Source organism: Pipra filicauda, unplaced genomic scaffold (assembly GCF_003945595.2).
Source record: "Pipra filicauda isolate LSUMZ 115617 unplaced genomic scaffold, ASM394559v2 scaffold81_size6448238_pilon, whole genome shotgun sequence".
In the NCBI taxonomy this organism is placed as follows: domain Eukaryota; kingdom Metazoa; phylum Chordata; class Aves; order Passeriformes; family Pipridae; genus Pipra; species Pipra filicauda.
The window spans coordinates 3536533-3561951 of NW_024104998.1; the positions used below are offsets into that span (position 1 = coordinate 3536533).

Sequence of the window (25419 nt, forward strand, 5' to 3'; positions counted from 1 at the left end):
AGAACAAGAACTACCTAGACAAAGAAAAGTACGATCTCTCCTTTTTAGCAGCAGGCATCTATAACATTCATCAAGACAGTGAGTTAAGAGGCAGTGCTGCGCAGGACTCCTTTGTGTATACAGCATTACAGAATCAGTTCGAGAAAGGGATGAGAAGGTCAAAAAGCTGCTAATGCCAGCGTTTAACTGTCAATAGGGGCTAAACAAGGGCTGATGGGCTGTGCCATTCTATGCAAGCCTGGCTGGCATGCTGTAATAGGGCCCCAAATACACTGTACTCGAGACACAGGTATGCAGGGGCACACAGAGGAGACAGAACCAAGTGATGGGAATAACAAATATTGCCATTTAGAAACAAAGGAGATGTTCTCATGCCACAAAACATATACTAGGGAGGGAAATTGCTGAGGGTACCCCATTAAGTTCTGTGGTGCATATCACATTGACTGAAATAGCCAGCTCAATAATAATGATGTGATCTGCTCCTTGCAGCTCATGGAAGATCACGCTGAGGTAGAACGGTGCAATGATTTCATCAAAAGAAAATAAGAGGACATGTAAGCAATCTTGAGTTAGACTAACTGTTTGGCTCTCCCTAACGTTTCTATGACAGTACAAGCAAGAACATACAAATATTTGCAGTGATACAATTCAGTAGCAGTATTCCCAGCAGACACTGAGCAACAGAGATCACTGAATTAATTTTTTTCTGCTTAGTGAAAACAAATAATAGCATTATTAGAAACTGGCAGAGAACAAACAAACTAAAGCAACTCAGCAAACCCACACAGAAACTGGGCAATTAAACGCCCATTTTTCACAGTAAAGATGCCTGGAATCTCAACACTGTAAAACATGCAACACTCTCCCCCCATTCAGTTTTCCTTAAATCAGCTCTTTTTCTTCAGTATCCCAACCAAACACAAACTACATTTTAAAAACATCCATTTTAAGAGATGAGCACAACTCCAAAATGAAGCTACTGAAATCACAACATGGTACTTTGTCACATGGCTCCTGCGAGTCACTAAAGAAGCAAGTCCTCAGGGGCTTTGCATCTTAAAGATGTTCAGAGTAAGATCTCAGTCTAGATTCACAGCTATTTTACCTGCTAATTACCAATGCATAGAAGTAAACTTTGCAATGTTAATATCAATGTGCTCATCATGGAACCTCCAAATGGCTTCATACTGCAGATGATGTCCACGCTGGATGTAAGCCACAATACTACAAATGTGGTTTAAAGTTGGCGAGATTTCTAACCAGTGTCTCCACACTGCCAACAATCTCTTCTTTGGTTCATTTTCTCATCATGTTGTCCACACTGTCATTATTCAATGTGACTATTACAGCAGTATAACAGGAACCCGCTGAAAAGGAGTACTTAGGAGGGTGGAAATGTTTTATTTTTAATATTTCCTATGAAAGAATAAACCTATATAGCTCCCACCACTGCACCTGTTCAGGATCCAAGCATTATTAACAACTGTTTTGATAAGGAACTTAGTATTGTTTTTAGACAGTAAGAGGTAGTGCTAAGGATTAATAACATATACGTAATGTTTATTAATTTCTTAGTGACAATTTATTTGCACTTATAAGCTATACCTCAGCTACAAAGACAGGCATAGCTGCCCTCCACTAGTCACCACAGCCACACTGCTTTCATCCTACAATCCTTCCATGAAAGCTCATGGTAAAGAAACACATAATCAATGTAAAACACTTCACTTCTGAACCGCTGTTTTATAAGTTATGGGAATGCTATGGAATCCACAATGTATTAACTGCAAAAGACTACACCTATACTGCATTCTCCTTCAGCCAACTGCATACCTGGTGTGGCCAAACACTATAGCAGCGATAGGTGAGGGGCAGCCAGAAGCAGAACACGCCCTCCCAGCCATTTTGGCTGGCCAGGATGCTGGTGGATGGCTCACCTGCTGGATGAAAGCAGCTTAGAGTAGGATCACTCTGGGAAGTGGCTGTGTGACAACAGCTCTCAGCACAGCCGACTGCTGGAGAGTTCGCTTTGCAAGGGTGCTCGCTGCTGTGACAAACTCTGGAGCAGGTCCCAGAAAGCAGGAGCAGAGAGGGGCAGGGCACCCCAGCCCAGCCCAGCCCAGCCCAGAGGAAGCGGAGGGCTCTGTTTGCACTGCAGGTCAGCTCCTGTTCCCCTGTCTGACAATGGCAAATATCTTTGTCACTTTGCAGTTCTGGGAACAGAATATCGTCTTGTGAAATTACAACGCTGTTTCAATACTGCCATTATTAGCATTGTCTTCAGACAATAAAATGTTCTGTTGCAGTCGCTGTAGGCTTGCAGCACTGAATACACACTGAGTCACCCCACTTTAATTTAAATGGCACAACTATGTGAACACATGTTCTTTAGTTAAATCCACACACCCCCAAAAGTAAAAATAAGCAGATCTCCAAGGAAGAATTCACTTTCTACACAATGCAAAAGCAATCCTTGCTGTGTGCTTCTACAACCTCAACAAACATGTGACAAAAGGCTTAGTAAGACTACTCCTGTTTTCTAATCTGGTAGTAGACAAGTACACAAAGCCATCCCAAAAGGGTCATGCCATTAAAAATGTATGTGCCTAAACAGGGCTTTATTCAGTGGCCTTCACAACTCAAGTAGAGATGGTACCCACAAGTAGTCACTCTGCATCACAATGCCGGCAAAAAGAAGTTTCCACTCCCCTCCTTTCCCTTCAAATAAGAACACCACCTTTCAAGAATAATCACTCAGATGCTTTCTCATCATATGTAATAACGTACCCCTCCAGTTACATTCAATCCCATTAACAGCAGAAGACATCCAGAAGATTTCAAGTTGAAACACAGGGAGAGTCTACTGCCCACACATTCACTCTTATCACAGGATTTGCTGTGCTGCCAAGTCACCATGCACTGCTGATACCAGTGAACATAAAACCAAAGCAAACAACTGATCTGTGTTCAAACTTGTCTGTGCTTCTGCCCCGTAACTAAACCCTCCTAGGAATAGAAACTGCATTAAGTAAGAGTTTGCTTACTTTGAAGTAAGAGTTTGCTTACTTTGAAATGAAACTCCAGAGGGCACAGAGGGTTAAAATGAGCAAGCATTTTTTTTGTATTACACCTCTGAAACCATCCTCCACAGTCCTCCTCACACCAAAGCTGCACAGTTGCCTGCAGGCACATTATTTTACAATTCCTAAAACAAAACTTCCTATGTCTAACGTGTCTAACACACAATCAGATATACTCCAACCAGGTGCTATCATTATAAAACGATTTTGTTGTCATGCATGCTCACAACACTGGGCACTTGAAAAACTGTCCTGCCTGATAGAGGATGACTTCAGTACAATATGAATTCAAAGGATGCAAATTGAGGCAAATAAAGCATTCACACCACCAAACATACCTTAATGTCCTTCCTTTAGGAGGAGTCCTGATGTGCTCACCTGAAGTTCTTGTCCCTGTCTTCCCTCTTGTGGGAACCTCTCTTCCGGTCCAGTAATTCCTCATATACCAGAGCTAGGGCAAAGAAGTCCCCAGCTGCCCTAGCAGTTTTAAGCTCAAGTTAGAAAACACAAACAATGCAGCATACAAAAGTGCTGAAGTGAAGGTCTAGCTATATGAAGAACTATACTAACAAAAGAGCCTTTGTTTTTTTACCACAGAGGATATCTAAAGGGGACTTAGTTTCAGAAGTCCCCTTAGTTTTCAATTCCTCCCTCCCTACCTTGAAACAACAGCATTTAATGGAAAGAAAAGTCACTTTCTTGCCTAACTGTAAGGAAAGCTGTGGACTATAGCTTCTTAAATACCCAGAATGAAGGCAATACCTAAAAATCTGAAAAGACACTTATGCTCATGTTTGAATCCTTACACAAGTTTCTGCAAGTGCATATAAAGAACAACAAAAGACGTTAGATAAACAGCCAGCAGTCTTAAACTGTACTTAAGGTCATGCTGGAGGTGGATGGGAGGAGCTGACAGCTGGCCACCTCATCAGGGACAAAGGTCACAGGACATGCTATCCTTTGGAGCTGCTTTTATTCTATGCTGATTTTCCCTTCTTCTCCTGGCAGGTCTCTTGTGCACCTGCGCAATGCAAGCCTGATTGTCAGTCCAAATGAGGCCAGCCCAGCCCACAGGGTCCCTCCCAGTGGCTGAATTAGAGACAAAACAACAGTGTGCCCTTGTCCAAAATGTGCATTGTCTGCCAGAGTTTGTGACTGCTGGGGCTCCCGTGGGTCTGCACGGCATAGTTTATGTGGTGGGCAGAGTCAACCTGTGCATGGAAACGGCACAGAACAGCAATGCTTAGGACACAACCTGGTGAAGGAGGATAGCATGCTACTGCCACCAAGCCCCGACCCTCTGAAAGCTTACTATACTTCACTTAGTAAACTAACGTGATCAAGCCCACAGATGCAGGGGAAGGAGAACGGCTGAGAGAAATTTGCAGGTCTTTGCTCCAGAGTCCCTCCTGCCCTTATGTTTATTGCTCCTGAATGGATTTCCTTTCCACTGACAAGGCCATTGAAAGCCTTGCAGGTCACAGGTGGGCTGGTGTCACCCTTTTATGTGATATTCCACTCTTTCCAGATTAGACAAGGCAGCCAGAAACAATTACTTGAGTACTGAACACAACTAGCATAAATTACAAAGTAGCATGGGGATTGAGGGAAATGTTAATACAGTATTCCTGAGCCTAAGTCTTCACTGTTCTCACATCACTACCACAAAGAGAAGGGAGCAAGGTTTCTGGGAACTTTATGGTAGCCCTGCACTGCCTTGAACCACGATCACCTACATGGTAAAGTGCAGCACGCTGATTGTGGGCTAAATTCTCCTGTAACTCACCGCTGCTTACACAGAATCAAGATGTACATTTTAGATCACGCTTCCAAACTGTTTGCATTTTCATAATATGTTGCCAAGCAGGTGAATCCTTCAAACAACACTATGCAAAAACTACGTGAAACCTCAAAATTTCAGGTCAGACAATTTCCTCTCCTGCTTAAACCCAGGCATTTCAAACAAGGAGAGATGTGCAATGCACAGGGGTAGTCTTCCAGAAAAGCCAACTTTCTGGGGCTTACAGCTTATCCTCTGTAGCTCATGGAAGGCTTATACTTTAACCATGTGAAAACATTATCACTTATTACTACACTATATTTCATGCTCAATATTTATGCCCTTTTCTCCAGTGCCAAAAGCTCATGTTGATACCTTAAACTTTACTGTGCAGACACAAGACTTCTATATCTGGGATGCCTTATTCTTTTTTCCTTTTCTTTCTTCCCCCTCCCCCCTCAGAAATGAAGGTAAGCTTTAAGATTTATTACAAAATTCAAGAGCAATGCGATTTTGGTGAAAAAAAATCTAAGATGACAAAATACCCTGAACATTAAAATATATTAAAACCACCAAATTTTTTATTTCATACATTCAATCCTAGAGTGATTTTTATTAGCCTACAGAACATTAGAGCCTTGTAAAGTCAGATTTACAACAGAACTTGAAACAGCCCCATCTATAGCCTATGAAGTGCTGTTATAACACAAACTTTAAAAGTGTCAAACTTCAGTGAATTATGAAACTGAGCACTTCGCCTCTTTTTAGCTGTAATCTTATATGAAAAGGGGCTATCACAAAAACTGCCTGCCCTTGTGCTGTAAATATTTTATTATTTATTTATCTTACAGCTGTTATAAAAGTGACAAACCATACACTAAATTGCTGATTTTGTGAACCTTTTTGAAAGCTTGAATTTCGCTACAAGTTCTGGGTTAAAATATATGGATAAAAGCAAAAGGATAAGACAAAACAGGAATAAGTAGGTACATCAAAAGATCAGGTTTTTAAGCTTCATATTTTAAAATGTACAGGAGGCAACAGCTCACAAGAAAAATCTGTCAGAATCACCAATTTGGGGAGTATTTAAAATAAACAACTGCATATGCTTTTTTATTCCTTCTTCCTAGGTTCTGTTAGTTTTCTGTAACTGCTCCAAGACTTCAGCAAAAACATAGAGTATTCTGAATTTTGGGCATGGTGTTTGGGTAAATCTTTTGGTTTTCTTCTAGGCAGATAAAAATAAAATTTAACAAGTATGAATATATACCTGTTTTCCACAGTGCACAAAGTTAAACAACTACTGCTATTTCTGAAAAAATTCATGTCAGTAAATGTGCAAGACCTAAATACCTATGTGCCTTTCTCTTTAAGTACATAGAAGCACAATAACTTGGGGTAACATCCCCCTAAATTGCTAAATAAATCTCTAAGTGCTACATTTTCACATTATATCAATGTCACAGACTGCACCTTTCTCACGTGATGTCATGCATGCTTTGGAAGATAAATATATGCCATGCTGCCAGTGAAAACTTCTTTAAAAGTTCACTCACGATCTTTTTTTACTTTACCTTATTAATCCTTATAAAATAGCTTTTTCTCCCTGCTTGAATTCATTTACCTTCTTTCATTCACCATGAGTAGCTATAGTAGAAAATGAGTAACTGAAATGTCAAAATGTTGCCATTAATTTCAGTGTTGCAGGAGAAAGCTTAGAAGTTGAAAAGAGATAATTAGAATCACAGAATCATTAAGGTTAAAAAAAGACCTCTAAGATCATCGAGTCCAACCATTAATGCAGCACCACCATGTTCATCATAGAATCATAGAATCATAGAATCGATTGGGTTGGAAAAGACCTCCGAGATCATCGAGTCCAACCCTTGGTCCAAATCCAGTCCATTTACTAGATCATGGCACTCAGTGCCACGTCCAATCTGCGTTTAAAAATCTCCAGGGATGGTGAATCCACCACCTCTCTGGGCAGCCCATTCCAATGCCTGATTACTCTCTCTGTAAAGAATTTTCTCCTGATATCCAACTTAAATTTCCCCTGGCGGAGCTTAAGCCCGTGCCCCCTTGTCCTATTGCTGAGTGCCTGAGAGAAGAGACCAACCCCCACCTGGCTAGAACTTCCCTTCAGGTAGTTATAGACGGTGATGAGGTCACCTCTGAGCCTCCTCTTCTCCAGGCTAAACAACCCCAGCTCCCTCAGCCTCTCCCCATAGGACTTATGCTCCAGTCCCTTCACCAGCCTTGTTGCTCTTCTCTGGACCCGCTCCAGCACCTCAATATCCTTTCTGAACTGAGGGGCCCAGAACTGAACACAATACTCAAGGTGTGGCCTCACCATACTAAGCTGTATCCCCAAGTGCCACATCCAAATGCCACACTTCAGGGATGGTGATTCCATCACTTCTCTGGGCAGCCTGTTCCAATGCTTGACCACCCTTTCAGTGAAGAGACTTTCCTGATACCCAATCTAAACCTTCCCAGGTGCAACTTGAGGCCATTTCTTCTTGTCCTACCGCTTGTTACCTGGGAGAAGAGACTGACCCCCAGTTCACTTTTAGGTAGTTCTAGAGAGCAATAAGGTCCCCTTATTGAAGGGAGTCTTCTCCAAGATAAACAACCCCAGCTCCCTCAGCCACTGCTCCTAAGACCTGTGATCCAGACTCTTCGCCACATCCACTGCCCTCCTCCAGACTCACTAATTGGAAATACGAACTTTTTTATATTACATATATGTGTATATGTGTGTGTATGTTTATAGTATTTATTGATATATTTTGTTCTGAATGCCAGAAAAAACACTGCTTTCCTATCCTGCATACTTTACCAATTCCCGCAGAGAAGGATGAAAATCCTAAGCAAATGTCACTGTTTATAATGCAAAATATTTTATACAGAGTAAACACAACCTACCTCATGGCAGGGGGAGATAAGAGTAAGTGGAAAATGTCAGAAACACCGTCAGAGATAGAGAGCAAACCTATTCATTAAAGAAATTATTTAGTTCCTAGATCAAAATACCAAAGAATAAAATTAATAATGATCGCCATCCCCACAGATTACTAGGATTCAGAGGGAAGAAAAAAAAATCTCTTCTGGACTAACTAAAACTACAGGATATCAAATCTAGTCATCACATTTTGTGAAAACTTTTCACATTTTCTTCATAATGCAAATTAAATCTCATTCTCCCCATGTAGAGCCTTCTCTTTCAAGATATTTTTCTGGATCAGCTCCAAGGGAAGGGAGAAGTGCAGATGAGCTAAAACAAGCAACCCAACTTATCAAACCCACTGCAAGGCTGGATGCATATGGAAATGAAATGTATTCCCAAGCAGACAGACTAGATATGTCAGTATGTTTTTGCCATCTCTGATATAAAAATAGGTGTCAGCAAAAACCCAGTATAAATTCTTGCAAGCCCCTGCAGGAATGCTGCTGTTTTCCTCTGGATTGTTCAACCAGCACAACCACCCAGAAATTTCTCATAATCAAGGAAAAAAGGTGTGGGAGAGAACCCAACCCAAACCTTCACTTCTATTGTGCTCAAAACCCTATCAAAACCCCAAAAATTCTTCAGATTAGTTAGACAGACCTTGCAAAAAATATTCCTGAGTCTTCACCACTGACCGAGGGTTTGTCCCTCGTCCAAGAGGAAAGGGCAGGATCCCTTGCCTGGGGTACTGGTGCCATCACTGGGCATCAGGAAAGAAGTCGGGAGCATTTTGTGGCCTAGAAGGAAACCAAAAAAAAAATGTATCTGCTTTTAACAGCAAAAGCAACGCGAGGCATGCTCCTACAAGCTTCACCTTACTATTCCTCAGGAAAACCTCCCTGGCTTTTTCTGTTCTGTATTTTCCTGTGAGCAGGCATCACATTCAGCATGTGCGGGGGCTGTTACCAAGTGCTCCTAAAACTCGCACTCCCACATCTTGGACGCGTGTGTCCCGGTTCATGCACGCCTAAAAAGACAGTGGTAAACTGTGGCAGCCGTGACCTGAAGGAAGCACCGAGCACAGTCGGGCACCCTCTGAATCAATTTATGCAGACTGCACAGATGCTCTCCTCCAGCATCAGTGTGGGCAACAGCAAAACACACAATAAAAAAGGAGCTTTCTTAAAAAAATGGAACTAAAGAAAACCCCGAACAATTAGAAATGTTTTGCCTTCAGGCAGCTCTTAGTTTCTCCTCCCACCCCAAAAAAACTAATGGGTTGCTTTTGTAATCTATGATTAATTTTAATATACATAAATATAGCAATTTCATGCCTGTTCTAGAAAATTAACAAATTGAACTGCTGAAACACACTCCAGCATATGACCAAAACACATCTTGTGCTTCACTCAAACTTCTCAATTACAACTTCTCTTTTTCTGCATTTCTTTCTCTTGCTTTCACTATTTCCCTCCATTTTGCCCCAGATTTCTAAACTCCAAATTTTAGTAGATTAAATTGGTGGAAATCTTGCTCCTCAACAAAATTTGTTCTTGGTCTGCAACTGCAGCAGACAGACAGGCTGCAGCCTGAGGATGCTGGATCAGCCACGGAGCACAGACCATTTCGAATTTAGGTCGCTCTGACCCCAGTGAACAGCAACAGCGTATTTTTCCACGCTTAACTGTTTTCCTGCTGACCTGCGCCTTGAACAAGACAACAGTCGCAATGCAATTTAAAGAACAAAGTCAGCATAGGAGACATTTAATGAAAAATATGTCAGGAAACGGCAAAGTGATTAGGAAGAAGAATTCACTTTCCCAAAGTTTGCTGATGGAGACTGAAGTCCCAAACACTAAGACTGCATGAGGACACATCCTTTGGCCGTGTTTGCTGCCTGCATGACTGGGATACAAAGGGGGAACCGATGGCAGGCAGAAATTGTCACCATGTGAGGAAAAGCGGAGCTGAGCCAGCAGCACACATGATAAGAATTATCTCTGCTGGAGGCTGTTTGCTGCCGTGCCGGCACCTTGACCCAGCGCTGACAAATGCTGGGGGGGAGCCGGCACCGAGGCCAGACCTCCCTGGTGATAAATACAGCACTTGGGGCGCTGAGGCTGTCAAACCAGCAGACTACCCACCTTTCTGCAAAGCCAACCCTCCCACAGTCGAGAGAGTAAAACTCTTGAGTAGCTGCAGGAAGGTGAGAAATGTAGCTGGGTCCCATGTTAGTGGAAGGTGAAATGGAGGAAGCCCTGACTCTTTTCCCTTGGGGCTCTGCTATTCCCTGGAGGGCTGGAGCTTGAGCTTCCCAGCACCCAGTCTCCTGCAGTGGCTGAAGCCGTCCTAGGCAGGGCAAGCTCCAACAGCTCCTTTGCAACCACACCTACTCAAGCTGATTTCTAGCTGTCGGACTCAACATTTGTATTTTTTCAACTGTAGTTCTTAAAAAAAAATAAAAAAAGGGATTATACACTTCACGCAACACAGTAACTAGTCTGTTTATACAAAAGAATGGCTCTTGTACAACTGTGTGCACAACTGTTCAATTACACATGAATCCAGAGGGGAAAGGCTTAATGGAAAGCAATGTATTTTAGTTTGCCCCATAATTCTTATCCTATTGGCTCAAAACTGCAGTGCTCCCCCATGGACATCCTCGAGCACAGGCAGCATGGGCAGTCCAAAGTAAGGTAACCTGGGAGGATTTTTTCCCACTGGCTATAGCCTTAGCCAAAGATTAACAGAGAGATCACCAGAGAAGCAAAACCTACTGAATATTCACTAGCAAATAAAGCAGCCAAGCTTGCCGTAGACTCATTGCAAATGATTTACAAAGGGGAAAACCAATCTGGACGGGCCTTACTATGAGAAGGAACTTTGTTTTAATGAGTTTTGGATAAATGTTACTAGATGTTTTACCTGGAGCATGACCAGAAATAGCATGGCCAGCAAGACTAGGGTAATGATTGTCCCCCAGTACTTGGCACTGGTGAGGCCGCACCTCGAGTCTTGTGTTCACTTTTGGGCACTTCACTACAAAAGAAGACATTGAGGTGCTGGAGAGTGTCCAGAGAAGGGCAACGAAGCTGGTGAAGGGTCTGAAGCACAAGTCCTGCGAGGAGCAGTTGAAGGAACTGGGGCTATTTAGCCTGGAGAAAGGGAGGCTCAGAAGGGACCTTATTGCTCTCCACAACTGCCTGAAAGGAGACTCTAGAGAGGTAGGGGTTGGTCTCTTTTCCCAGGCAACAAGCAGTAGGACAAGAGGAAATGGCCTCAAGTCACACCACAGGTGGTTTAGATTGGATTTTAGGAAAAGTTTTTCCCCAAAAGCACTTGAACAGGCTGCCCAGGGAAATGCTTGAGTCACCATCCCTGGAGATACTTAAAACATGTGGAGATGTGGTCCTTAGGGACACATTAATGGTAGCCTTGGCAGCAGTAGGTTAAGGGTTGGACTTCATGATATTAAATGTCCTTTCCAATCTAAAGGATTATCTGTTTTTCAATTTTAGAAAAGAGAATAAGGAGATGTGTCAGAATAGATCCAAGTTGGGGTAAAAAGAGCCCCCACACTTCATGTAAATGGACATTCATTACATGAAAGACCTGAGAATGAAATTATAAAGGGAAGAAAAGCCAGCATCATCTTTGTATCATGCCAACAGAAAGCAGATCTGTCACAGTAAGTAGAGTTCATATTGTCTAATTTAGTTAATAGGTTTCTAGAGAAAGAGGAAAGTTCATTCACAGGACACAATTTTTTTTCACTGATGAGAGATCTGCAGGAAAATCAGAGAGACAGACAGTCTTCCTATAACTTTCATACATATAAAAGTCTAATAAGCAATTAGGAATTACAGACGTTAGGAAAAGGAGTTGATCCCTTCTCCAGTCCATTACCCAGACAACTGAAGATTATTCTCTACCATCTCTTAGCTAATGGCTTGTAAGATCTAGTACTAGAGACCACAAGTGCTAGAGCCTTTTCCCAATTTCTGTAGCAGACCATTCTGTGGGTTTACTTTTATGTTTTTCTCTGCTAACTCATGATTCTTGTTACATCACCTATGCTAAAAATTTCTTTTGTATTTCAATTTTATTTTGCCTTCAATTTTATTTCTCACATTTGTGCTTTTCCTTCCTGAAATCCTTCAAATATTGTTCATCTCCCACAAGGGATAAAGCATCTACAACTGTCTACAAGTCCCCTCTGCAGTATATACAGTTGGGCATCTTTACGTAACCAACAGCTGTAAGGCTCCATCCCATCGTATTTCAGACCCTTGATAGTAATATTCCCAAGTATTTTATGGCATTACCCTTTTTGAGGTTTCTCTATAACATGCAATAGTTTTCTTTGGGATTAACTTTTGTACAGTTAATTACAGTTTTACATTTTGTTTCTGACCTCTTTAGATTCTTTTGAACTTTGAATATTTGTCCAGACATGTATTTTCAGCTCTTCATAATTCAAATGTCATTCAAAGAGCATCTGAATCTCCTTCATATCATCAGCTTAGTTTAGAAAGTACAAAAATGAAGCCTTTTGGAGAGACAAAGCGGGACAAAGTTTTTCAAGAAACACGCACAGCTAAATCCTGTTTTATTACACTACCCATCAGATTACTTTTGCTGAAGCAATTTTGACTGAAAGTCGTAAAATACTGGCAGAAATTACATATAACCTATTTTGAAGACAAAAACCCCCGACAACCCAGAATTAAAGTTATATAAGCTTAGACTGAACTTCTTTAATAAAGCAATGGGAAGCTGCGAACTGAAGAGAAAACATCACTAACAGATCCATGGATCAGAGATTATATTGCCATATTGGAGAAAAATAGATATGACAGAGATGCCAATCTACTGGGAACAACTTTCCTGCTTAAAAAGTAAAAAATGCAGAAATTGATTCTTTATAGAGTTACAGCTAGGTTATTTTTAGCAGCTGGGGAGTTATTTTTTTATTTGCTAGTCTAAGAAAAACAGTGCCTCCTGCAAACAAAGTGCAGGAAGTCGGGGAAGAAAAAGAAACAGTTTGCACTGAAGATCGGAGTTTGGAAATGGAAGACTGTTTTCAATAATTTTTCTGCAGTAGATAAATATAGAAGAGAAAGGTGATGTAGGGACCATATGGCATGTTAATTCCAGTTGTGACAACAGCTCTGTTCTCTGTCTATCCCTTTGCTAGACTGCTAAAAAACACGCAACTTGTGTCACTGATGCCAACTGCAAAACCCAGTCTCATCAGGCATGGCAAATGTTAATGTATAGGGAAATAAAAGCTTGGGGCACCGGAAACAAAAATTGTGAATGACCAGTCCTGCAAGCCATCTTTCTCCTAGTGTGGAGCATTGCTAAATGCACAAAGGACCACAGCAGTGACTTCTTAGGTGTTCACGGAAGTTAGGGTAAACCAAACAAAAATAACCCTGGAGCGAGGAGAAAACATGCAGCCTTTGAAAAACAGCATACAAGACAACAAAAAAAAAAATCATCCAAACAACATGCTTGGAAAAGGAGTCTGGGACATTCTTCTACAAATCCAACCAGTCTGTACTGCACTAGCACAAAAAACCAAACCTTAAGTCTCAAACACGGTGCTGGCACAGGGGCTGCGGGTAAGAGCACCCCACCTTTGTGGGAAGGGACAGCCCCAACAGCCCAGTGATTATACACCCACATCTTCCTTCCAGGTGAAGGGATGAGGAGAGGACAGGGCTGTCTTATACTGGCACTTCACAAACAGGCCCACAAACGGCCTGCATCAGGATGCTGGGAGCGGGCATTTGGATTTGGGACATGGAAAGAAACAAAACAGCCTCTGTTTTCACATTCTGTACTACAGCATGGCAGAGGGTGGCTGCTTCTGCTGGAGGCAGACCTCGGCTTTGTCTTCATGCCTTAGTCTCTCCTCAACAGGCAGGCAGGCAAGCAAAGAAAACAAAACAAGACAAACAAATGAAATAACCAATGCCCAAAAAACCAAAACCCTCCAAAACAAAACTACAACCCAAACAAAAAACCCTCTCAAACCACTCAACATATAAATAAAAGAAAAAAGAACCCACCCACCCACCCCCAAATTCAATTAGATTATGAGTACCTGCTCCCAGAATCATGTAATCTATTTCAAGCTTGAAAAACTATAGGACACTGATTCTCTAGGAACCACAGATGAGAAGAGCCTCTCAGACATCCAGAAAAAACATTTAATAGCAAAGAGATGTGGAACTGGTAAAACTGAACAGGATGCTTGGGCAGGACACAAATTCTTCAATTAAGCAACTGGTTGTCAAATTATATTTCAGGCAGGTAAATCCAGACACACTTGGAGGTTTCTTTATCTTTAGGTAATTTCCAAATGTTATTGCTGCCATTACTGAGCATGTGAAAAAAGGAAATTGTTCTTGCTAGGTAATGTAATTCAAACTCTAAATATTTATTTACTTTTGCAGGGGAAAGGGAGCAGCAGGCAGCTGAAGCACAGCTGGGATAGCTCAGCAGCAGGAGCTCCCCCGCACCATGGCATCTGGGTGGGCCGGCACGCTGCAGGGGAAGGGGGAGCACAGCCAGGCTGGAACACACCACAGCTGCGGTCTCGGGGGCTGAGGCTCACTCTTGCCACCAAGCATGAGTGAGCAAACTCAGCCATTAAGACATTGCCCATGTTCCACCCATACTGATGAGATGAGGCAGTGCTCCTCTCTTTGCTACACCCCCCTGGAAGAGTCTCATGGGTGTTTGCCACAACCTTACCCCAAGATCTGGTCAGGAGTCCATCCCAGTCTGAGACCAGCTTCCTAAGGTACTGTTCCGGCATTGATCAGTAACCTCTCTGAATTAAAATGAGGCCATTTTGGCCCAGCAGACATCACCAGGATGCTGTAGCTAGTGTGTCTGGGGCAGGGTAAGGCTGTCAAAAGAAGAGGCATGGTGATGAGGATGGGTGGCTGCAGGCACCCTCTGCACTTGAATAAGCTGTACTCCAGCAGGAACATGGCTTTGCCTGCCTCTCCTGTGGCAGGAAGACCTTTCTTCTGAAAAAGCCCTTAGGTTACATTGGTGCAACTGCTTGTAGGGGTGCAGCAGAATCAAGATAAAGAATTGATTCAGGTTAAAAATAATGTCCTTTCCCCAAAAGGAGGTGGGGAAGACATGGAGAAGCACAATTTATAGCCTAGTTCAATTCTGAGTGCATTTAATGGTGAGAATCATGGATTATTTCCTTTAGCTTTGTTCAGTTTTGCTTTAAAAATCGTAAGTTTTATCTACTTTATTTAATACATATGACATGCCCTGCTCACAGCACTGATTACTCCTTGTAAATTCATACCTGCGCAGCATTAATCATGATGGGAAAGCTTGAAATCCTGGCACAAACACAGCATCACGTTGTTTTGGTTTGGGGTGTTTTTCCCCTCAAGCTGCAGAGGAGGACTGCACATGGGAAGACTCCCTGCATGTTCAGATGAGAAGATACAGCAGCCTTCAGACACAGGCTGCAGTTGTTCTGCTTCAGAGTCAACACTCTCTGAGGCTGGCATGGGACACAAAGCACCTCTGAGCTCTGGGTAGTACAGAGACACCTGAGAAACTGAGTGCTTCAGCTGCATTCTGCTCACAGGTTTAGTAATGCTCATGACCAGAAAGGCTTAAAAAGCCCTTTTTATTTTGATTTTTTTTAATAAAAGCTCAGGATCTAGAATAGCCTCAATTTTGGCCAAATTAGCGTTGTGATCTAATCTTACCTGTTGATTTCCAGATCTGTCAATTTAGTACCACTTAAAACTTAAGATAAAACCCTGCCTCTACTCCCCTCTTAAAAAATTATCAGGGAACAAGAAATATACCAAGTCAATACAAAGCAGACTTGGTTAAATATACTTCTGCAAAGAGGTTACTGTTCAGTCAACTCTGTTTTAACCGTATTTCTTGATATTCCAATCTTTTTGTCACTTATTTTCAGGCAAAACTCTTCTTTAGTTAGACTGCAGAATTAGTTCAACTGAGATCTAATAAATAATGCTTATTTCCCATGCTAAGATTCATTTTTCTTAACTTTACTGACTTAGGTAAAGAAGTGACAAATCCAGTTGTGCACACATAAATATTGATATGCAACAGAAAAACACGGTTATTTTCTACTGTGAGTGAACAATTGCTGCCAAAAATCCCCCAAATGAGATCTGGTGAAAAGGCCACACCTTACCAGCACCCCAGGCTTGCACATGCCTTGATAGTCCCACACAACTCCAGTTCTTGCCAACTTTGGATAGAAACAAGGGCTCACAGCAGCCTTTGAGGGTCTTATGAGAACAGGTCCAAGGAACTGAGGCTACAAGTTACTTTACTAAATAGGAAGTTAACCATGACAGGAAGTAAAACAGGCATGTTCCCTACTGCTGGCAATTTTTTTGGCTGTTGATTAACAGAGAAGTAGTACGGCACGAGTTATGTAGCACTTCAACAGACTTATTTTTTTCAAACATGCAGAAATTAAATGGCAGTAAAACTCACCAATACAGGTCCAGCTGATACAATTCAATGCCACTGCAAAAAATCTGTGACGGTACACAAGTAAGATGATGCAGAATCTGTCAATATCCAGGACTTGAAGTGTAATATACAGTCCACATATCGAAAGAATGAAGCACCTACCCCTAATAACAGCCCCCTGTAGCTGGGGGACTAAGCAGTTTTATGTAACTTGGTTTTCACAATGGGACCCCAAAGATCCAATTCTGAAAAGCAAACAATGATTTAATAACAAACTCAGTGCAACCATTAAAACAAATGAATATTAACTTGTTTCTGGTTCAGGTATGTGAATACTAATAGCAATTTTGGGGAAAAAAGTCCTCATGGGCTAATCCTAAACATTTAGCAGTTATTTTGACAATAAGTCTTTTCATATTTTGGTATACTAATGCAATGTCCGTGTTCTCAAAACCAGCCTGAAGGGTTTCTAAATTAGTATGTCAATGTTACCATGGTAACATAATGTACTACCAAAATGCACCATTTTTTATACATCCACTATAATCAAGTTTGTGACCTAACAAGTTATAAAAATTCTTGCTTTTTCAGTTTGGGGCTTTGGAGTTTTATTGGAATTTTATCTTTGTGTTTTGTTCTTTTAACTATTTATTATTAGTTTTGCTATTCTTACAGACTTTTAAAAATGTTATTAAGAATGTATTTTGTTTATCATGCAGGAACAGATCCTATATAAACAAAAATAGAATCATCACCACCAGCAACAAAAACTAGTTCTTAGGAATTGGTAAGGGTATCTGTAGTTTGAGTTCCCAGGCACATAAAGGTTTAACACCCCATCTCTGGTTTTACTTTGGCAGACTGCTCACAGAGACATTCTTTCCTTGTCACAATACTATTTAAAACACAGTGACACCTCACTCTCAGAACTTCTTACACACCAGGATCCTGCCCATCATGCTGTTTCAGCTGCCCTGGGGCATGCTAAATGGCACTGGATACCCTAAAAGTCAACCTGCCATCCTTGATCAGACAATCTTCAAACTGAGAATATTCATGTTAAAAACATTCTCATATAAAGTTCAATGTTCAAAAGACATCATCTTCACAGTCATCCAAACAGACCAGAGTATCTGTTCTACATTTACACAAATTTGTTAAAAGTATGAGTTCCTTTGTATCTCAAAAAGAAAACCATCACCTGGAGAATAAATGCTCTCAGTACAGCCGTCCCTCACTAACCAGTGCCTTCGTACAAGGGCTACTATAGGACCCCGCGGGGACAAGGAGCCACATCCATCCCAGCACGTTTTCACACAATGGTCTTTATTCAAATAGCATCAAGTATTTGAAATAAGATCTTGAAGGCTTGTATTTGGATATTTTCTATTACAAGATATTTCTATCTCATCGTATATTTTTTTATCATAAGCCTGCTGCAACAACCTCCTCGGGGTATTCCTGGGGTCTTGCTGTTTATAAAAAGAAAAATTATAAAAATATTGAGATTACATGAACTTATATCTGACTCTTGCTGTGTTGAAATAAAAGAGAAAAAAAAAGTCATTGGTTCCTCCTGGTTGTGTCAATAAGAGCTTGATGTATTGGTTTATAATATCACCTGCTGATAGCACTAACATTCTAAGTTGATCTCTGAGTTCAGTGATTTGTAAAGTTAGATTTTTTTATTATGAAAATTAATAGGAATTTTTGGTCCCTTTATTAGTGGGATAATACCTTTGATCTGGCTGACTAGTTTTTATTCTTCTAGATGATGCAGTCATTTATAGTTGAGAGGTAATGCCAAAGCATTTTTGATTAATCTACTGAAACAACTCTCTATGATTTATATTCCTTTCAGAAAGCTGGAGGGAAAGGAAGAAACAGTGTCCGAAGACACTATGCAAATCCCTCCAAAAACACTTATACAAGCCCAGAGTTGCTCCTTGTCTCCCTCTGCCCCACGAAACAGCAGTAAATGAGCCAGTAACCTGGGATTCCTGTCCCACTCCACCTCCAGCTTTCCAAAAAGTCACATTCAGAAGACATAAAGGAGAACATCAGCCAAAATATACTATATATGTGTGTAGTGGCATATATATATGCACACACACCACACAGAATCTCTCTATGTGTGTATATATGGCACTACAGTTTAACTCGTGTGATTTCTAATGTGGATTTCTATTTAGGTATGAGTGACTTCTTGCTGTATGGGTGGAGTTTCGGGAAAGAGTATATTATAATCTTTTTAAAAAACACATATGCATGAATGGGCCATCAAAATTAAATTACACATAAAGCTCAAATGTATCACTGTCCACCTTTAGCCTGCTTGACTTCCTGACTTTAAATGGCTAGTTTAGCAGAACTGTACAGTCTGCAATACACTGCAATAATATGTGCGTGTGGCTTTGTCTCCTGATGACTACAGTTTATAGGCTATAGCTAAAATAACAGGTGGCTCAGGGATTTTTCATATACAGTACTGAACACATAACCTGAGCAAAAAAGTAAAAAATCCCACAATCTTATTTTCATTCACTAAAAAGTAAAAAAGCCCTGTATCTGCAAGTGCTCCAAATGTCACAAGAAAACTAAGTTCAAAAGCATTAGCAATTGTACATTCCCCTATTATGTTATAAAAGATGCAGTGTGAAAAATCCTTTAGGATAATCTTCTCCGAATCATTAATTCTCTATCATTTACATGAGAAAAGAAACACCAGATCTTTTTACGCAGCTTGTCACAAAAAACACAGCCTGGGTACTTCTCACTAAACTTTGAGCTCTCACAACCTGCTCTTTACCCAGCTTTTTTGAAGGACAGATCCTTACCTTAGGATTATCCTATTTACATCCTTAGGTAAAATAATCCTCTCACACTCCAGAAGTCATAACAGCTGCATCTTAATTGGAAAGAAAAACTGATAAGGACCAGAACCAACAACTGTTACTGCAAACTAGTGGCTCTGAATGCCAAGCAGCTGCCTTTCTGCCAAGAAAACAATACATGAGTTGTAAAAGTAAGGTGCTTGAAAACAAATCAAATACCAAAACTGAAGTACTGCCAACAAGGACATTGTATTCTAATGATAAAAATGCATGAAACATCAGCCAATTTCAAGCTGCAATCATTTGAAAATAATTCTTACGTGTAAGACATAATTTATAGGAAATAATTTGAAATACCAACCGTAGAATTTATGACTTAATAGCTGGAATGCCAAATGCTAAAATGGTTCACACACCTTGTTGTTTTTATACTATGTGAATTGCTGTCGTGGTGTAAAAATTAAAGTTATTTTCACTGATGATCACACTGAGAGCGTGCCTGCCCTCTGAGGGTGAAGAGTACTTGCGGGTCAGCAGCAGCAGAGCTCTCATTTTGCTGCACAACTGATTGCCTTCCTTAAAATATCTAAGTTTTACTGGAGAATTTCACTCCTTGTCAGAGGAACATTTAAATTATAGTGTCTTCTCTTGTCGAGGGTAACATTTATGAACACAAAAAAAATGAAATTTATGTGACAGTGTAAAAAAGTTGCCAATTTGCAAGAGGAGAGCAGTGCGGGTCTGGGTGCTTCTCCATCACCTTGGCAGTGACACGTGGAGGGAAGGAGAGTGGCTGCTGGGCTGACACCCCCTACTGCACTCCTCGCTCCCCCTCTCCTCTACCTGATGCAAGGACAGTCCGAGGGTAAGGAAGAAAAACATCATTTTGAAGTGTTTTGCAGTTGCTTAGCAACTGCTATAAAGCCCCAAGAGATTTCAGTGGATGAACTGGCACATATACCTCTCAACATGGTGACAGTTAAATGAAGAACACCACCACATCGCAGACCCAGGATGGCCCCAGCCCCAACAGCAGCATGTCCCTCCTCACCTTTCAAACCCGCTTCCAGTTTCCTCTTACTCATCCATCCCAAAACTCCCAGAATCACAGAGAGGCAAAGCAAAACACCTGCGTGCTGGTGATGAGATTATTTTTAATTGCAAAGAGGCCAGCTACACCCTTTCCTCAGTTACTGCACACAAACAAACCACAACTGCCTCAAAAAGCAATTGAGCTGGAAAAGCTGTTCCTGAACTTGCCTTCCTGTGCTTGAGACCAGGTTTCTTCCCAAGCCATGCAATGTATAGGCAGTGACCATTACTGGCAATTTTCACACCTGTTACCAGTTTCGCTGGGAAGCGACGGCCAAATTGCACAAAACTTCGCTCTTCGCGATGACACACCTTTGTCATGCCAAGTGTTTTCAGATTTTCAAACTATATATGTGTGTGTGTGTGTGTGTGTATGTGTGTGTGTGTGTGTGTGCGCATGTGTGTATTCGCAGATTATGATGTGGAACAAAAACTCTTCCCCTGCTCTTCTGTAAACTGCCACTAGGTACATATAATTTATATAAACTTGAAAAGACGATACGAGGACGCTATGCTCAAAAAAATTTTTTCTTTTACAGATGCTTCACTCCACAGAAGAGTATATATGGAGAGAAAAAAAAACCCCACACCACACTGCAGTGCAACAAGTTTGAAGTTATCAGTGTAGAATATTATGCTAAGTAAAAGTAAATATTAATGCTGAAAATTAAACCATTTCTAACCACTGTAGCAGTTAGGTTCAGAAACAGCTTTCTAAGGACAGCAGGATAGCCAACTAACTGCAGCCACATATAAGTTGTCTATCCTGTCCCTTCCACAGCTGGCAGAGGAGAAGGACCACCTCCACCACTCAAGCAGGTTGGAGAAGCCATACCCACACCTGCCTGTTTCTTTTCACTGATGGCAACGGGCACTGTGACAACAAGGGATTCCACCTTGAGGACGAGCTGTCCCAGAGTGTGAGGGGCTGCAGGGGCCATTCAGGGACCCTTCCCTATTCAGCTTCCCACCTGCAGTGCAGGGAAAAGGCCAGAGCTGGGAATCTGTCTGGCCCCAGTGGTTTTGTGTGTTTTCTGTGAACCTTAATAGTACTTGTGCACTTCTCTCATGTGTTACCTTTAAAATAAAATAATTTTAATAAAATGCTGCCCGTAAGGTAAACCCAGAAGAAACATGCCACCATATTTCTAAGAAACAGAAATCAGAGTCCATTTGAATTTCAAGGTGCATCTTGTTTACTTATTGTAAATAAGTAATTTACTTATTTCAATGCTTAAACCAGGAAATTCCTTAATTTTAGTCTTTACCTCCTTTAAACTAGTACCCAGTACTATTTCAAAACTTATCTGCTCTAAGTTATCACCAGCGAGTTTTACGTCTGACAATGTGGTGGTACCAAGTAGATCTCTGCGACAGTGTTTCACAAACAACTCACATGGCACATCTGAGGGACTCATTACATTCTTCATGCTCATAATTCTTAGTATAACAGTAATAAATAATACTTTCTTAATTCTTAAGAAAGGTATTGTTTGCAACTCTTGCCTAAATACCTAGTAGCAGTTAATGTTCAGAAGTTTTCTGATTTCTTTTAACACTGCCCCAGTGGTTTTAATAGCCACACACTTCTAAGTGTTTTTACGTGAACACTGGAAATATAGGTAAAGGCCTCAATAAATAGGTTTGGTGGTATTTTTTTTTATTTATTTATTTTTTAACTTTTATTGTTGTTCTTTTTCTGTTAACAGCATGACCACACAGAAGCATTGCCAATTGCCTTCACTGGGAGCCAATGAATGCAGCACAATTCTGAATAATCTGGCAAACAAAACTGGCCTTAAGACTTTCCGGCATCTGTTAAAAACCCCACCACCAAACCTGAAAGGACAACAACAAAACCCCCTTTGGCTTTCCAGGATGGTATTAAACAGTTACTTAACTAATACTTGGAACCATGACACAGGTTGGACCCATGTCACTCCTGTTTCATTCATGAAGAAAAGCACTCAGTCAGTGGAAGGGAAGTGCAACAATTATTGCAATTCCTGGCTCCTGAAGGTTGGTTGCATTCCCTTGCTAGGCCATAATGCAATGCTCAAGTCTTCCAAAATGACATGGCTCCCTTTGCTCCCACAGTCACAACCATTTTGTGAAGCTCCAAAAAATACATACTGAGTTTGTTTAGTACCTTCAATACCAAATAATACCATAACAAGTTGTATTTCATTTCATCATTCTTTAAGCTGCCTTTTAACTTGTTATACTTTTTTCCTTCCCTGTACAATTTGCTTTTGTAACTGATGATAATTCTTATTGCATACAAATCCATTCATCTAGAAATGCCATTGGACTAGACTTGTTCTCTGTTATCAGTGACTCCACAGCAAGTTTCTGTTGCATTACAAGCCTTTCCCTACCACCTGCACGGAAAAGTCTTCCCAGCAGATATGATTCTGCAAATGCCCTGTAACAAGCACAAATGAAGGTCCTTCTGAAAAGATCTTCTTCTAGGCCTTGACAGAAATGTTACTAATACTCATTTTGAAAGATTGCCTGGTGATACAAGGCAAATTAAAAGAAGACCAAAAACACAGTTGAGCACACTGAATTGATTTAAACAGTATTAGCTCTTCACAGGTGGAAAGGATGTAAAACAAAGCAAAAAGATTACTGTTTGAAAGTGTAATGACAAGGTGACTTCAGATGGCATTATGAAGACAAGAAATCAACATTTTGATAATAAACAAAAGACGACAGATAATGTTAGGATATCTCACCAAGAGTTTCAGTATTGGGTACAACAGAGAAGAAGGAACCAACAAAAATATGTAAAGACGGATGATATGATCAAAGCCAGAGGCTTGGGAAATGCTCTTTCAAGCAATATTCAGAATTGATGTAAGTGGGACAAGGCTGCTCTCATCCAGGCTAGAAAAATGACAGCACAGTACTTCAGTAGTAGGATGAGACACATGGATGGCAGATTTCACAGCATGGGCAGATAGAGAAGCCTGCATCTCAGACATGCTACACTGGGAAAATCTTCAAGATATGGGCTTCCCCTGCTTGCGAGGACCTTGAGAGAAAAAAAGCAGGGGCAGGAAGGACCTGCCAGTTTTTATTCCACTGCTATAGTATGTGATGACTGCTTTTTTTTTAATATGTTCATTTTTCATTATTATTATAAAAGATTAACAGGTGTAAGACAGAGAGAAAATGATATTTTCTGATTCAAGTGGATTGCAGAATTTTTACCTTAGGGAGAAATTATGAAACCGGTCTAAGTGCTACTTTGTCTGGAAAGATCATCATAAAGGTTCCCTAAGACACAAGGCTCTCAGTAGACTAACTTGATAGAAATTGCACTAGCTAGACAAGGAAGTGACCTTTATCAATAAGAAATATTGGAACAATTCAGGGGTTTAAAAGGCCCTGAAAGCAAATCAAAGATTCCAGCTGAGCAGAGGATGACTTAGAAGAGAGACTAATGTTAACTCTGTTTTCATGCACTTAAAAATTTTACAGACAAACCCCATATCTATATGGAAATAAAAGTTGTAATCTAACCATACTGAAGGCAACACAAGCATTAAGAACTTTTGCAGACAATTTAAGGACTTATTTTCAACAGAAGCACATGGTGCAAGTCAACCTTTGTGGAACTTGCAATTGCTGTTTCATCACCACTGGGCTTGGTGTGACAGCATCCTCCAACTGGCAGACTCCAGGAAGAAAACATCCTAAAAAATTAGCTCATCCAACACCTTCACACTTAATGAAAACTCCTTTCCAGCTGTGAGGAAAAGCAGGAAACTCCTATCCTGGTACATGTTGCTAAACCCATTTTGAAGATGTGACATTAAGTCCCTAAAGAAAACCTAGTACCCTGCTAGTAAACTCTTCCTTGGGGAACACCATGTAAATACTTCAAGTAGTTGAACAGGAACTTCTGACAATTCCATTGCCTCTTCCCTGTGGAGTTGGGAAGGGCAGAACCACGCCAGAAAGCGATGGCTAAACCAGTGACAGCCCATGCTTGCTCACTGCTGGCCATGCTGAGCCTATTTCTGGCTTGCTGGGCAGCTTCAATTACAGGCAGGTCCTGCTCTTATTGAAGAATTTCACATCAAACATTTGCAGCATTTCCAGATATATCATGAAAAGGAAATGAAAATCACGTTTCACACTTTAAAATATGAACAGGACTTTTTCTTCTTGTTTCAGATGGCCAAACAGCCCTTGAAATTGAAAATCACAGCACACGTGAGCATTACAGACTTTGGAAGAAAAAGAGCTGGAGGAAAGACAGAGGAAGGGATGATTTAAAAACACAGAGGCAAGAAGGTAAAGAAGAGCAGGGAAGGGAGAAAGAAGCTGTCAGTACAAACCGATTCATTCTTCACGCATGTTTGTGATACCTAACAGACAACTTCTTCACTACTACTGGATACTTCTAAATGATTTTCAAGAGACAATTGCAGGGATCCAAGAAAGGAATCTATTCAAGTGTAAGAGGCGTTACCACTAAACTAAAGTGAATGGTACAGTTCATAAGGATTAAAGGATTTACCAGATTAATTTTTGAAAATTCAATGGCAAAAAAGTTTCAAATTTCCTAGTGGCTGCGATTGAAGCTGATGTGTTAAGTGTGGAACTAAACAAGTTCTCAGAAATAGAGAATTGTTTCTTCCATCTTCCAAACAGATTTTATTATTACTATTATTATTTTTGCAAGTGCATTTCTAAGATGTTATTTCAAGATCTGTGAACAAGCAGGAAAAAGTAAACCCCACAACATATTTGAACGTGAAGCAACAGAAGAAAAAACATGGTACTGCCATGTACTTTAATGGTAAAAATCAAAATGCTTATGGGAACAAAGATAACGGGTTTTGCAACTTCATATTTAAAATCTCAGGTCTGAATGCTCTGTCACTAATGTTGGCCAAGATATAAACGAAGAAAACCTCTTCAACCCCCAAAAATATAATAGTAATGATGGTGATCATTTAAACAAGGGGAAAACTAACTTTAATGGGGGCTATAAGGCAAGATTCATGGCTTTGAAGGGACATGATCAAGAGCTGTTCAGGCGTCCCTTTTTCCCCACAAAGTTATCAAGTTCATGCTACCAAGGATGCTCACAGACAGCTTCCTCCAACACTACCCCTGAGGATCACCTGGTGCTTCACCTGCATACACCAAGAGACTACA

At 40.8% G+C, this 25419-nt stretch overlaps 1 protein-coding gene across 10 annotated transcripts in view; it reads right to left on the minus strand.

Moving 5' to 3' along the window:
• Window positions 1–25419, minus strand: part of FAM110B (family with sequence similarity 110 member B) — a 114378-nt gene that overhangs the window by 27235 nt on the left and 61724 nt on the right. Inside the window, exon 3 of one of the 10 annotated variants that reach the window (XM_039390414.1) lies at window positions 8474–8610. The exons of the other annotated variants lie outside the window; for them this stretch is intronic. The gene's annotated coding sequence lies outside the window, so the exon portion shown is untranslated. The remainder of the gene's footprint in view (window positions 1–8473; window positions 8611–25419) is intronic. 10 annotated transcript variants of the gene reach the window in all.